General features: G+C 40.7%; 1 long non-coding RNA gene across 1 annotated transcript in view; it reads left to right on the forward strand.

The window, feature by feature from the left end:
* The first annotated feature begins 840 nt into the window (after positions 1 to 840).
* LOC149808537 (uncharacterized) overlaps positions 841 to 13860 on the forward strand; it is a 37058-nt gene continuing 24038 nt past the window's right edge. Inside the window, exon 1 of the long non-coding RNA XR_016425351.1 lies at positions 841 to 978. This is a non-coding gene — a long non-coding RNA (uncharacterized LOC149808537). The remainder of the gene's footprint in view (positions 979 to 13860) is intronic.

Consider the following 13860-nt stretch of genomic DNA (forward strand, 5'->3'; position numbering starts at 1 on the left):
AGAGGAAAAATAATCTGGTTACGCATCGCCTCGAGATTTGTAAATTCTATTAAAGTTCCGATTCGGCAGTACATGGGACTGAAACGTATGTACATTGGAGCTATTTTTGGCAAAAAGGTCTTTGACAATCGGAATATTTTTTTCCATAATGATTACTCATCTAGGTCCATAATAATAATTTTTATTATACTATGTTTCTTTGTCATATGATTCAAACGATCACAGCAGAAACAATACAATGTAAGGAATTCCAACTGCTGTGTGTATGTATTTGTTTGTCTGTATACACGTATGTCTATGTGTAATTATTCCATCCATGTTAAAGTGATTGGCATTTTATTTTTTATTGATTATAGTGGCAAAATAATTCGTATGAGTCAATTGGTATTATTATGTATATGATAAGTGACTCTAAATAATATGTTTATATTATCTAGTGATTAAACGATATATGAGTAGAAGGACCATTGACTTCAGCTTTGCCAGTTCTCTACTTTGTCAACTTTCCGGGTTATATTTACATTTAATTCTCTTGATACATAGGTTGAATTATTTTGTAATATTAAAAATATAAAATGGGGGGGGGGGGTATGAAATTGATGGAAATATTTGGTGTCAAGTAGGAACTCATCACATTTGTTCAGACAGACCCTGCCTATTAAGTACAATTATATCGAATAATATAACCTGAACAATTTGTCACGCCTGAATAATACCCTTAGGGAAGATAGAGATCGTGATGTAAAGTTTAAGAAAATAAGTTACCTACGCTAATACGCATTTCAGTAGATAATGTAACAATAGGTGTGGTCGTAAAGCATGCACAATCCATGTACTTGTAATTCACCCGTGGAGCGCTCAGGTGCCATTTGAACATAGTGAATACAGCCAACATCTGTAATATCCCATCCTCAGCGAGGTTCACATATCACACGGGGAACTGGCAAGTTTTGGTACTGAAGTCAAGAGGTGGGAAATGTAAGTGTTTCATGTTTCAATCATTTATTGTATGAGAAACATAACAAACACACATCTTTCTTCCCTTTCTTACATCCATCCATTCGATCCGTTGATTCCTCAAAACGTCTTGCTATATGCCTGCTACCGAGGTAAGCGACATAATTTATGTGGATAACTTTGTGTCATAGGTAAAATCGGGACTGATCTATGTTGAATAGCCATTTTACATTGATTATAAACTGTCTGGCCTATTCTTATAGCGGAATGTCTTACTTTAGGTTTATATTTTATTCAAGAGAGAGACAGAGAGAGAGAGAGAGAGAGAGAGAGAATTTTGGCAGTTTGTTATTCTGGCATGGATATTATCTACCTGCTGAGCTTGAGATTTTGTGTGACCAATCACAAATGACAACGTTTGCAACGCTACTTTCGAGTACTTGACATGGAGAAGCCAATATCAAAGTAAGTCTTAGAGGTCATGTAGTTTTTCAGCTGCAAGGACACTTTCATGTCGTCGATATCAAACCATCTGATATTCAGTTTGTCTTCTGTGTAGAATGAGGAAGCGTCATCTAGGTTATGTGTTAGATTGTCGATTGTCGTGTTTACTTTGTTTGGACACAAATTCAGAACAAAATCGGCACATACCTTTCACTTTGCAGAATATGAATTGGTGTATTTGTGTAACGTGTGAAAAGAAAGGCGAAGATACAAGCAGTGAAAATTAGTTGGGTTTGCCTTTTGGTTGGCTGGTACAATTTTCTTGGTCGTGTATCATTTTTTTTATCGGGGGTGGCTAGCTGAAATTAAACCCTTTCATCATTTCATTAGTCAAAATACTGTTTCCGTTAACTACACTCTCCAAGGGTTTACGTGGAACGAAGTGGACCGACGACTCTTAACCAGTGTGTGTGTGTGTGTGTGTGTGTGATATTTGGATTTTTGACGTAGCTTTAACAATTTTTCAGTCATATCGCTACGATATCTGCAGTGTGGCAGTTTATAGTGATGTCTAGCACTGGGGCATCATGTCGCAGATATATAGCATGATGTCCCGCCCAGTCACATTATCCTGACACCAGGCCGACCAGTCCTAATACTAACCTCTTAATACTGAGCGCCTAGCGAGCAGCTGTTATTACCATTTTTATAAGGTTTTGGTATGACTCGGCCGGGGTTCGAACCAGCGATCTCCCGCATCCGAGGGGGACGCTCTAACCACTAGGCCAGCGCAGCGGTACCCTCTTGACTAATGAAGATGATATTTCTCCAGAATTATCTTCTGTATATGAGTAAAGTGCAGAGAACCACGGTGTCAAGTTGACCAAGAGAGAGAGAGAGAGAGAGAGATCTTTTCGTATTCACAACTGTTTTTGACAGGTGATTTTATTGCAAGAATTAGAGATTTCTCAGACTTAGATGTTCTTTTTGGTGATGTCCTGTGTGAAAGTGACAATATCACGATTTTGATAGAACAATTTCGGTAAATGCAAACGTGTTGTACATTTGGAACACACGTTGTAAATGGCAGGTTTCAGGATGATTTTGCTGATGAAAGTGTGAGCATTTTATACTACATTGACTCTACGGGACATTACAAGTCTGTATCACACTCCATGCTGAGGAACGGGTGAAAACATACGGAAATGGGGGAAAAACTGCTAGGGTGAGGTTGTCCATTTTTTGTAAATATTTTTTTTTACATAAAAAAAGATGTGGCCGATAGTCCGAAAGGCCATAGATCCTCACTGTTAAGTAGTCTGAAAATAAAATGTGTCGACCTGGCTGGTACAGAGATCCGTGTCTACAAAACTTGATGTCAGCACAATTCATTTTGTTATTCATGGCATCATCTCCCATTTACGATTTGCCGCACAGACAATACAATACATTCAATATTTTTATGTATGTTTGTTTGTATTATTTGTTGGATTTTCTCAATGACTTTATGTTTTGTATATCTTTATTTTGTACTTGACAGCGGTCAAAAATCAAGTTAATGACCAGTGACATTTATTTAGTAAACAATGTAATACATTGCTAATATTTCTATATGAGCATAGATTAAATTCTCAGTTCATTATCGATGGACGTCAACATGTTTACTTCTATCTGAATGTAGGATATTATATTTTCATTTGGAAATTCATAAATTTGTTCACAGCTTTGAATGTTTTTAAAAGGAAACTGACCTTCACTCTGGCTCTATTATTGTGTCTTAGCTTTCATATAATGTTGTTTACTTGCAAATTACCAATTCTTGCGTTAACATCTGAAGCAGAATCAGTCTTACTGTTGTGTTCAGTTGTTAGTCTGTGTCGATTTATTTATTCAAATTATTATTAACTGAAATTACAAAGTGCTCAGTAATATTCTAGACTACTAGACTAAAACATTAATAATAATAATAATAATAATAATAATAATAATAACAATAATAATAATAATAATATATTCAGTAATTTAGGTCACATGCCCATATCATAAAATATGATACAAATAAATAAAATGTGCGCTATGGTGTAAAGAATTTGAAGAGGTAAAGAACATTTTGTTCGTCATGAGCATACATAATTTCATATAATCGATACATAATATTATAAAGATGATACTACTTCTATGTATAATAGTCACCATTAATTTGAGTTGTCAAATGACTGTGTAAGACGAAAAGCCGAATTTATCTAGTACGAAAGATTTCTTATAATTAATTAACATGGTTAGTTTCATTTAATCTTTTCAACATAAAAAAACAACAACATTGGCATGGGTAGCAAGGTAAAGCATTCTTACAACCTTCGACCAGTATTTAATAAATCGTAAAACTACGAGGTACAAATTGGGTATCTAGCGCACTCCCTTAACATAACTGCATTATTGGTAGTTTTAGAAATACCTAAATACTGTTTGCAAAAGGCTGCATTGCACAATTTCAATATCTCTACTAATTTCATATTCTAGGTAAATAAATCATATTTTGAATTTTACTTACTTTAAGACCATAGAGTTGTAACAATATGTACTGTAAATACAGCAGATGTGTGATTTAGTGGATCGATATTGTCTTTGTATACACTACTGTTTTATGGGCCGGTGGCCTAGATTACCATATGCAGATTCATGAATCTTGATTCTTATATATAGACTCAAACTGATTCCCGGGGTAAGTAAAGAAAGATGTTCAGTGTAGATTCGTGATCTTTTGCAATCTTGTTGATGTTATGACACTTAAGAATTTGTGAAAAAGTACATCCATCGCAACATAAGACGAATAAATAAGCGAGAACTCATAGTAACTAGGGCCTATCTTGCGTTTTATGACCATGCTGTCACACAAACGTCCACTGTTTGTCAACTTGTAATGAAAGTCTCACTCACCTACCGCCATATCTCTGCACCATATTTATTATTGAACTCGGCAGAACAAGTTGCAGTTGGGCTGTAGAGAATTCAGATAATTGTTGCTTATAGTGATTATGTCGAATATTATACAGATTGTTTTGAATATGTAATTATTTTAGGGCCACATTTGTTGAGCGAGCCAATGAATGTACATATTTATTGTATGGCAGATGCAAGAGAATCAGATAGAAAAATGATGGATTCCTGCCAAAGACTTTGTTCGGGAACTCTAGAAGAATTTTTGTTATTGGCGCCTTGTCCGCCTCCTAATAGTGAAGATCTGTTTTGGTCCGAGGTTGACATGCTTGGTTTCAAAGATACATAGATTAAAGTGATCGTCTTCTTTTATTTCCTCCATTTCCTCATCCACCCCCTAATCTTTCCCAAAATTCCTTTGTTCTTCCTCTTTTCTTTTTCTGGTAACCAGTCTGGGTGCCCCATAGCCCTAAACTTCTCTTGTATCTTTATCCAATGCTGTTGAGTTTTTCAAATGCGTCTTTTTTCTTTAAGTTTTCTTTCTTCTTTCTTTCTTTACTCCACTTGTCTTTGATCTTCATGACCTCTTCCTCCATCACTTTTCTCATAAGTTGTTCCGATTTCTTAATCTGGTCCAGGCCTTTTTTGACAAAGGACCACTCTGTCCATTCCATTGCTTCTTCCAAAAAACACCTTACTTCTAGCACATTATCCATGGCTTCTTTCAAGTGGCCAATCTTTACATACTCTGGATCTATAAAGCCTCTTAGTCTGTTTACTTCTTCTTCTATCATCTCTGCCACCAGATCCATGGCTGATTTTAGGTTTTTCACTTGCCTTCTTACAAAATCCCTGGTTACTTCATACTTCCATTCACGTTCAATCCTTTCCACTGCATAAGCTCCATCCACCATCCAATACCAAATGTCCTTTAACTGGTTAAACAATTCTGTTACAGCTACCATTTTCTTTCCTTTATTCCTTAGAATGGTGCGAACGACGGACGTTGTGGGTTCTTATACTTAAAGCGCGTACCTGAAGGAAAACATCCCCCTAAAACATAAAATTGATCTTACCTAGATCATGAACAAACAACGCGCGGACGTGAAGGAAAACATCCCTACTTTCTCATTTCATATAATAAAACCCAAACTATACTCTCCACATACGCTAAGAAACAATAAAGAAACTACTATAATCTACTATTCACACAAACTTACGTGAACGGTTACAAACACAAACACACAAACACATACACTCGCACTATCAATAAAGAGTTAGTGTTTATATTCACACTACTCTACCTACACACATTGGCAAATGGATGGTTATTTCTTTTCTAGAGTATTGGGTAGCCCTGAAAAGGGCTGTTTTTTTTTTGGAACTTCATGGACACCTGGTTAATGGTGGCACCTTCCAGGCCTGGCGCCACATACACATCTTGTCCCCCAGTTACTTTTTACCTTTTGGGGGAAGAGAGCAGAGGCAGGATATGTGGCTTCAGAATCCCAATTTTCGCTCTCTGGGATTCTGAAATTTCTTCTTCTTCTTCTCTCCTTTTCCTCCTCCTCTTCTTTGTTTCTTCTCTCATCCTTTCTCCTCTTTGTATTTTCTCTCCTCCTCTTCTTTGTTTCTTCTTTCCTCCTCCTCTCTCATCCTACCGTCTTCCACAATGGCTTCCGCGGCCAGTTCATTCAACAGGCGCCTGGCATATTCCAGATGCACATGAAGTTCCAACAGTTTCGCCAGTCTCGTGTTCATTTTTGGTGTTGACTGCCGAACGAGTTTCAATTTATACTGAAAGTGCGGACGTGAAGGAAAACATCCCCCTAAAAAACATAAAATTGATCTTACCTAGATCATGACCAAAGAAACAACGCGCGGACCTAAAAGAAACACTCACTCACTTTTTTTATGCTACCCATTCCTATTCTAAATTTTTTTTCATTAATCACTTCAATAGACTATCCACATACGCAAAGCAATCTAATCTAACCCCAAATCTACACCTCAAACAGCCAAAAAACAAACATCATTTTAATCTACTATCCATACCAACTTACGTGAGCACTTACAAACACAAACACATACCCTCACATTTTTAAAAAAGAGTTAGTGTTTATATTCACACTACTCTACCTACACACATTAGCAAATTGATCGTTATTTCTTTTCTAGAGTATTGGGGTAGCCCTGAAAAGGGCTGTTTTTTTGTTTTTTGTTTGCTATGGCAATCTTTTTTTAGTTTCTAAGAATGCGATGTCCTCTGAGGATAGATTTTCTGGCGATAGGTCTGCTTCTTCGGAAAGAGAAGAAGAACTCTTTGGTGTCGATACGGCAATCGACAAAGCCTCTGTCAGGTTCAGGTTGCTGCTGCTGTTGTTGTTGCTGCTGTTGCTGCTGTCTCTGAAGTCTGTACTTCTCTGTCCATTCTTCGTTCTCCCTGTTCACTTCTTCTCTGAAGAGGTCTTCTATCAGGTCTTCAGTGACTTTTAGCATTCTCACATTCTCTATTTCTTCTGGCTTCGGTATCAGACTGTGTCTGACCCTATGCAAATTCACGTAGGCTTCGTTGAGCTTAGCTAGTTTGGAGCACATCTTCGTAGGAGGATGAGTCGACAATGGATGGTTAGACTGGAAACAACCCCGGTTCTTAAAGTCAAAGCGCGGACGTCAAGGAAAACATCCCCCACACGGTTTTCGAGCCGCAACGTTCAGTGAGTGTCATGAGAGGGATAGTAAGAAATTAAAGAGCATGAATCCAACATTCTTATAGCTAAACAAACCACAAAGGCATTTTTTTCAAAACACAACATTTTTTATTCAATAATCACTTAACACTAAACAACAACTCTAAAATTTTTTAACAATAATCCAACATTATAACATCAAACATTTTTTTCTTAATTCACACTCTACTTTAAACAGGGCTGACAACGTTGTGAATGAAATTGTGATTTCCACTGTTGGAAATCATTAGGCCATTGATGGACACTACGTTTCCTAGCTTGAGACAAAAGATAAGCATAATGGTCACAAAACCATCGATCTACTTTCACATCGTTTCTAGAAGAAGAACGAGGATCAAAATGAGTCACTAAATGTTCTAAGGAATAACCTAGGCTGCGATGATGCAGAAAATACACACAGTACTGTCCACATACCAAGGAATCTGTGCCTTGTAATTTCACATTATTGAATCGAGTGGTCTGAGCATTTCTTCTCATAAAGTCAATGATATCGTCTTCCAAAGGGGGCAATCCGTACGAATCGAAATATTCCACACAGCCTTCTTGAGGAAAGTAAACGGCTACCCAGTGGGTTCCTGGGAGATGACTGTCGTCCGTGTTGATGACATAAGCTTGATGGTCTTTAGGTTTGCGATGAGGGAGTTCATCTTTAGCACAGACGACAGGATTCCAAGAAGACGTATACGAACTGTGGTTCAAAAGGTAATAAAGTTCCCAAGTATCCATTGATTTGTGTGTGTTTTTTCTTCTTCTTCACAGGTAATAATACGTTGTCAATTCGATCCTGACCTTTTGATTGAAAATGTCTGACAAATAACCGTTTCTTCGTTTCGTCTCCTCACTCTGATTCAGGAGAGCTTCGATACGATGGATCTCTTGAGTGGTTAATGGTGGACAAGAATGTTCACGCAAGTCTTTATACCACTGATGCAACACGTCTTCGTCCGAGATGAGACTCCAAGCTTCGTCCAAATACTCGTCCAATTTTTCTTCTTGACTCAACATTAGGCATTTGTCGTGTTGAATTTGACTGGGATGAGCGTTTTGACATCCATAGCAATTTTTCTTGATCAATTCCGTCATTTTTTCGACCAAGTGTTTGGCAAAACAGCAGACTAAATGGGCTTCTTGTTCTGGCCATCTCGACTTCATCATGATCACTTCTTCTTCCACAGTCTCCTCACATTTCATGTCCAAAGTTTCTCCACTAGGTAAAGAGGGATAACAGTCTTCCATGACTTCTAATAGTCTAGAATGACTTCTCTCAAACTGTTGATTTCTATGGTATTGTCGAATTCTGCATACAGGAGGACGTTCACTGTGTGATCTGGAGGTGGATTTGCAAAATGAAGTTCCACACGAATCTGCCCGGATTTTATAGGATGGAAATGTCCCTCGTCGCTGCCTTGGTCTGGAGTGAAATCAAAACCCCACAAAGCATAGCCTCCTGCATAATCCTCGTACGTAATACCGTGACTGGTGTTGGTTCCTAACTGTCCCGTGGCTTCGTAAAGGGACAAGTACGATCTCAAATAATTCTTTGCGACACCAAAGTTGGGCTCAAAGGGTCGGGTACACAAGGTCTTGCCGTCGCGACTGACTTCGATCTTGGACACATTGTAATGTTGAAACTCAAAAGGATTTTGATCGTGGGTTCCGTTGAAGGCTGAATTCCTGACGATACCAAAAATCAAACGTTTGGGTAACTGTCCTTGGAACAGATGATCTTCGATCATAGATCGCTGTCTAGCAGGAATGCTGAACGTTTTCACTTCTACGCGTCGTATCGGATACTTGGCGGTCGTTCTGCTCAACGTCTGACTGACGTCGTTTCCCACTTTAGGTAACACTTCCACACGACGCACGTAAAGTCGGGCTTCTCGAATGATAGTTTTGTATTCGTTGGCATGGGCCATCAAATGGAAAGCGGCACTGCTACGATTCAGTCTCAGACGGATATCCACCCCGTTCAGCAAATACTTTTCTTGTAACCACATGTCCAAATGCAAACGATCCATCAGTTCTAAACTTCGCCCTTGCAGAATTTTCTTACGACGTTCGTTAAACCCCACATTGTGAGGATTGTCATCTTCTGTCAGGACTGTGTCGCTAAACGTGCCTACCTGCCGTGTCAGGTTTCCATACCACGCAAGCATCCAGATGAGTGTTCTTGGCTTCTTTTCCGTACGTCAAGAGATTTTCCAAGTAGGCACGATATGGGTAAGTATCCATGCTGCTGCTGACCAGTTTGTTATTCAAGTACAAGTCCACTTCGCTAAATAAGGAATGCATGAAATTGTTGACAGGAGCTACTCTAGCATCGCCTCCTGGATTGGTGTTGTCCGTTTTGATCACTTTCACTTTCAAATACAGGTAACTGCTATTCAGATCGATGTAATCTTCGGGTTGTCCTTTGATTTCAAATTCGATGGGAGCTGATTCCGTCAAAGAGGAGACGGGATGAAATTCGACCCACTGAGATTCTTGCATCGTCATCATGGTAGGGGGCATGGCAAAGAGATCCAGTTCCGACTTGGAACAAGCACAAGACTCTGGGTGCATCATTTTGTTCTGTGTCTCAATAATCGAAAACGTCTAAGTCTCGAACGGTTCTTCTTTTCTTTGCCTTTCTCGCTTTAGAAGTGTGAAGTCTGGTGAAAGGGTGTTTTCTTCGTCGTCTCTTTCTGCCTTGTCCTTGCTGAATGCCTGACTCGGTAGCGTGCAGGGCATTTATAGGTGTGTCTCGTCGGCCCAAAAGGACTTTGCCCGTTTGCAGCAAGACATTTTTGCCAGCCCTCATGAAGGCTTCTTTAGGGTTTTGTTTGTCGATGATGACATTTTGGAGAAATTCTTTGCCTTGTGTCAGTGCCGCATCTTTCAAGGCGTGCAATCCGCGTGTCACCATCGGTTTCAACACCGGGGCCACCGAACGAAAGGCCGATTTTAACATATCTCCTAAACCGTGTCCTCGCTGTCGAGCAACCCCTCGGTACACTGGATACATGACTTAAGAGTCGTGAGAGAACCGTTTTCGAAAATGGAGTTTCACCGTGACTTTTCCTTTGGTGAATGGAATATTTTGTCCCAAATCTCCTTTTATAGCAATGTTGACCGTGTCCAAATACGACTTGCTGACCGGTAAGTAGTGAGGATGGACAAATTCGCGGTGGACGTGATAAGTGTTTCCACCTTCCTCGTCAGCGTTCGTGGCAGAATCCACTTTGAAAGGAATGACACGCAGTAACGGTACAGAGGTATGTCCCACCACGTTGTACTCCACCACATCGGAGTACACGAACATCAAATTCAGTCCTTGGTTCAGTTCTACCGGGGCACGAAATAACTTGCTAAAAGACTCGTTGTCGTAAACGATGGGTAATTCCTTTTTCTTGAGCATGGCCATTCTCATGTCCATGTCTCCGCCCAACACGTCAAACAATTCAGGACAAAATAAAATGGACAGGATTTTACTCCCGTCAAATTTCATCAAGAAGCGACGAGCTGCTTTGTGGTATTCCATGGTGACACTTTTTTTGACACTCTCCAAAGCTTTCAGAAACACGACATTAAATCTGGAGGTTATGGTGCTGACCAAATGTTGACCACTAAAATAATAGCCTGGAGGAATGAACAAGTGATAGGTGGTGTACTTTTGATTTTTTGTGTCAGGGGTTTTCTTGTCATATTTGCCATAGGTATCCAAGTACTGTTGCAATTGTTCGTCAAAAACTTCTACATCAAATGTGTTTTGATTGGGAAGGACATTGAGGACATGGGTCGGGTGAATGATTTCCACTAAAGCAATTCCCAATGGGCTTCGTGATCTAAGGGGATGGTCTGAGGTAATTTGGCCGTGTAACAGCACAACGTGTTGTTGGGAAACACCTCCATGGAACTGTCACTGGGTAAGGTTAAGTAAAATTGGTTTTGGTGACTCATAATTCCAGAGTTCTGTGGCTGTCCGAGGGGTTACTGGAAGTCAGAGGCATGTCTCCGCCCAAAATCGGGTTGTTGTTCTTGTTGGAGTGGTGACTGGCACTGGCACTGGACACAAGGTTCCCGTGGTTCCCGTTGGAGGAGAATTTCAGGAAGGGACTAGGAAGCAGGTAACCGATGCAACTGCTCAATAAAATGGTCCACAATTGTTTGTCTCCTTGTTGCAAACTCAGATTGGCGATGGCGGCCCCGATGACACAATACACCACGAAGATTTGGCAGAAAAAGACGATTTGCGTTTTAGGCACACGTTCTCCACACCACACCCACAAGGGTTGTTTTTGTAAATCTTGCACAGAAGAACTAGGGGAAGGAGTGGTCGACGTAGCTGCGTCTGTGTGAAAGGGCATGATGGTCACTTCTTTTTATAGTCGATGACTTGCGAAGCGTCGATCCAAGAATCAAAACTGGGTGGATATCCTTTCCAACGTACTTTCACTTCTTTGACACGTCGTTTGCCTACTTTACGGGTTCTGCGTTCGAGAATACTTTCGATGTCGTACACGTCGTCTTCCTTTTTGGTGACACGTTGTAACTCGGGCAAATAAAACGTTCCTTTGAGCACTTCTCCGTTCATGTCTTCCAATTAATAGACGGCAGAATGACGGCCATGCATTCGTCCAGTGACACGAAACAATTCGGTTGTCCAGTTAGGTAAGTAACCTTTGTCGAAAGTGCGTTTGGTTTTGCCAATGCGTACCCAATCTCCTACGGCCAACATTCCACTTTTCTTGGGGACAGCCCTCGTCGGGGACGTACCAAACAGGCGCTCAAACACCAACACTTCGTTGTGGGGAGTCACGTCTTGCGGGGCACGTCCGATGCTTCGATGGCAAGATTGGTTGTACGCTTGTACCAGGTGCGGTACGATGTCGATGTACTTCAGAGTGTGGTGATGCGTAAAATATTTCCACATGCGTTCTTTCAAAGTGCGTTGAAAACGTTCCACGATGCTGGCTTTGGTTTCGGGATTCTCGGTGGTAAAAAAATGAATGTCACGTTTCTTTAATTCTTTTTGGAAAGCTTGGTTCAGAAATTCGGTGCCTTTGTCCGTTTGCCATCGAAGAGGGTGACGACCGCTTTGTTTCAACACCCGTTGCAGGGCTCGCACTAACTCGATGCTCGATTTGGAAGTCAAGGGTACGACCCAGGCAAATTTGGAAAAGACGTCGATGACACAAAACAAATATTTGTAGCCACGATTGTAGCTGGCCAAATGAGAGACATCGGCTAAATCGGCTTGCCATTGATGATCGATGCCTTCCACTCGGGTGCGACTTCTGGCAAAGATGCGTCGAATGGGTTTGTGTAAAGTATAGGTAGCTTGTTCTTGTAACCATCGTTGCACTTGAGGTAAACGGAGACTTTTCAGTCGCGTTTTGGCAGCACGATACAATTTTTGAACTCCTGCGTAACCTGCAGGATGCGAGGGATCGTAGTAAATGCTGGCTAAGACTTTTTCAATTTTTTTGTGTTTGTTTGTGTGTTAATAACGCACCCACTCTTGGAAGAGGCTACACTTTTTCTCTTGGGGTATTTTCTTGGATTGCAATGCTTTGCGTGTGCGGCCAGCAATAGGTGTTGAAGAGGAGGAGGATCTCTGAGCATGGGATATCGGTTCTTGTTTCACTTCTGTCTTCACTTCTGTCTTCACTTTCTTTTTCTGTTGTGATGAAGAAGGGGTGGCCATCATTTTTTTAATCCATCCAATTCTGGAGGTAGGTGGTGTTGTTAACTTGCGTACTTTTTCTGGTGGAGTTTGAAACCCTTCTTCTTCTTCTTTTCCTTTTTCTGTCTTGGTCACTGGTACTGGTGGTACTGGTACTGGTACTGGTACTGGTGATGGTGCTGGACTTTTCATCAAGGTCTTAAAATCTTTCAGAGTGGGTAGAGCTGTTTCGTCTAAAGCTTTCTGGTGAAAGAGTTGCAGTCGTTGCAAAAGTTGACCGTACTTTTGCGATTTTTCTGTTTCGGACAAATCTTGGCGATCCATCAAGGACTGCAATTCGTGTTGTAACTGGGACATCTCGCTCAAATTGGGATTGGGAGGTAAATGCGGAGTGCGTTGTTCTTGCCAGCGATGGTATTCCATCCATCGTTTGTAAGGCACTAAAGCTAGTTTTCGTCCTTCCATGGGGTTGTCAAGGGTCGATTCTGAGATCTTGGGACTTCCGAGGGCCTTTTTATCTTGCTCCCACCAGTCCTCCCAACATGGTTCCCAAGACTCCTTTCAGTATGGGGCCTAACAAGAGGGGCAAAATACCTCCACGTTACACTAACATCTTCTTTTGACGAATGGGAATTTTCTTTCGAACCATTTGGCGAAGAACGTGACGATGTTTGCTTAAGCATTGTTTCTGGTGTTTGGACAAAGGGATCGTGCCTTTCAAAACGTTCAAACAACATTCGCACACGGTATCGATGACCTCTTTGGAGGCCGATTGAATGGGTTTTTTTCGTAGAGGTGAAGAAGCTTTGGACAGGACCGATGACATGTCCCCATGTTTGACTAAACGTGGTGGCAGTCCTTTCCTTTTCTTTCCTTGGGGTGTTCTGGAGGGTGACATCTTTGAATCTTCAGGAGCACCAAAAAAACACTGATATCCCCGACTTGGTCACACACCTTTTTATACTGGAACGCGTCGCCACTGATTGTCTTTACGTCGTATCAGTTTGAGGACAGGCATGACACGTGCAGGGGTTCGCAACGGACTAAATCGAGCCAGTTCTTGCTTGGACAAATCCAGTAAACTTTGTAACATGACCGATCTTTCAT

The sequence above is a fragment of the Sinohyriopsis cumingii genome, chromosome 1 (genome assembly GCF_028554795.1).
Source record: "Sinohyriopsis cumingii isolate HCF-2022 chromosome 1, ASM2855479v2, whole genome shotgun sequence".
NCBI lineage: Eukaryota > Metazoa > Mollusca > Bivalvia > Unionida > Unionidae > Sinohyriopsis > Sinohyriopsis cumingii.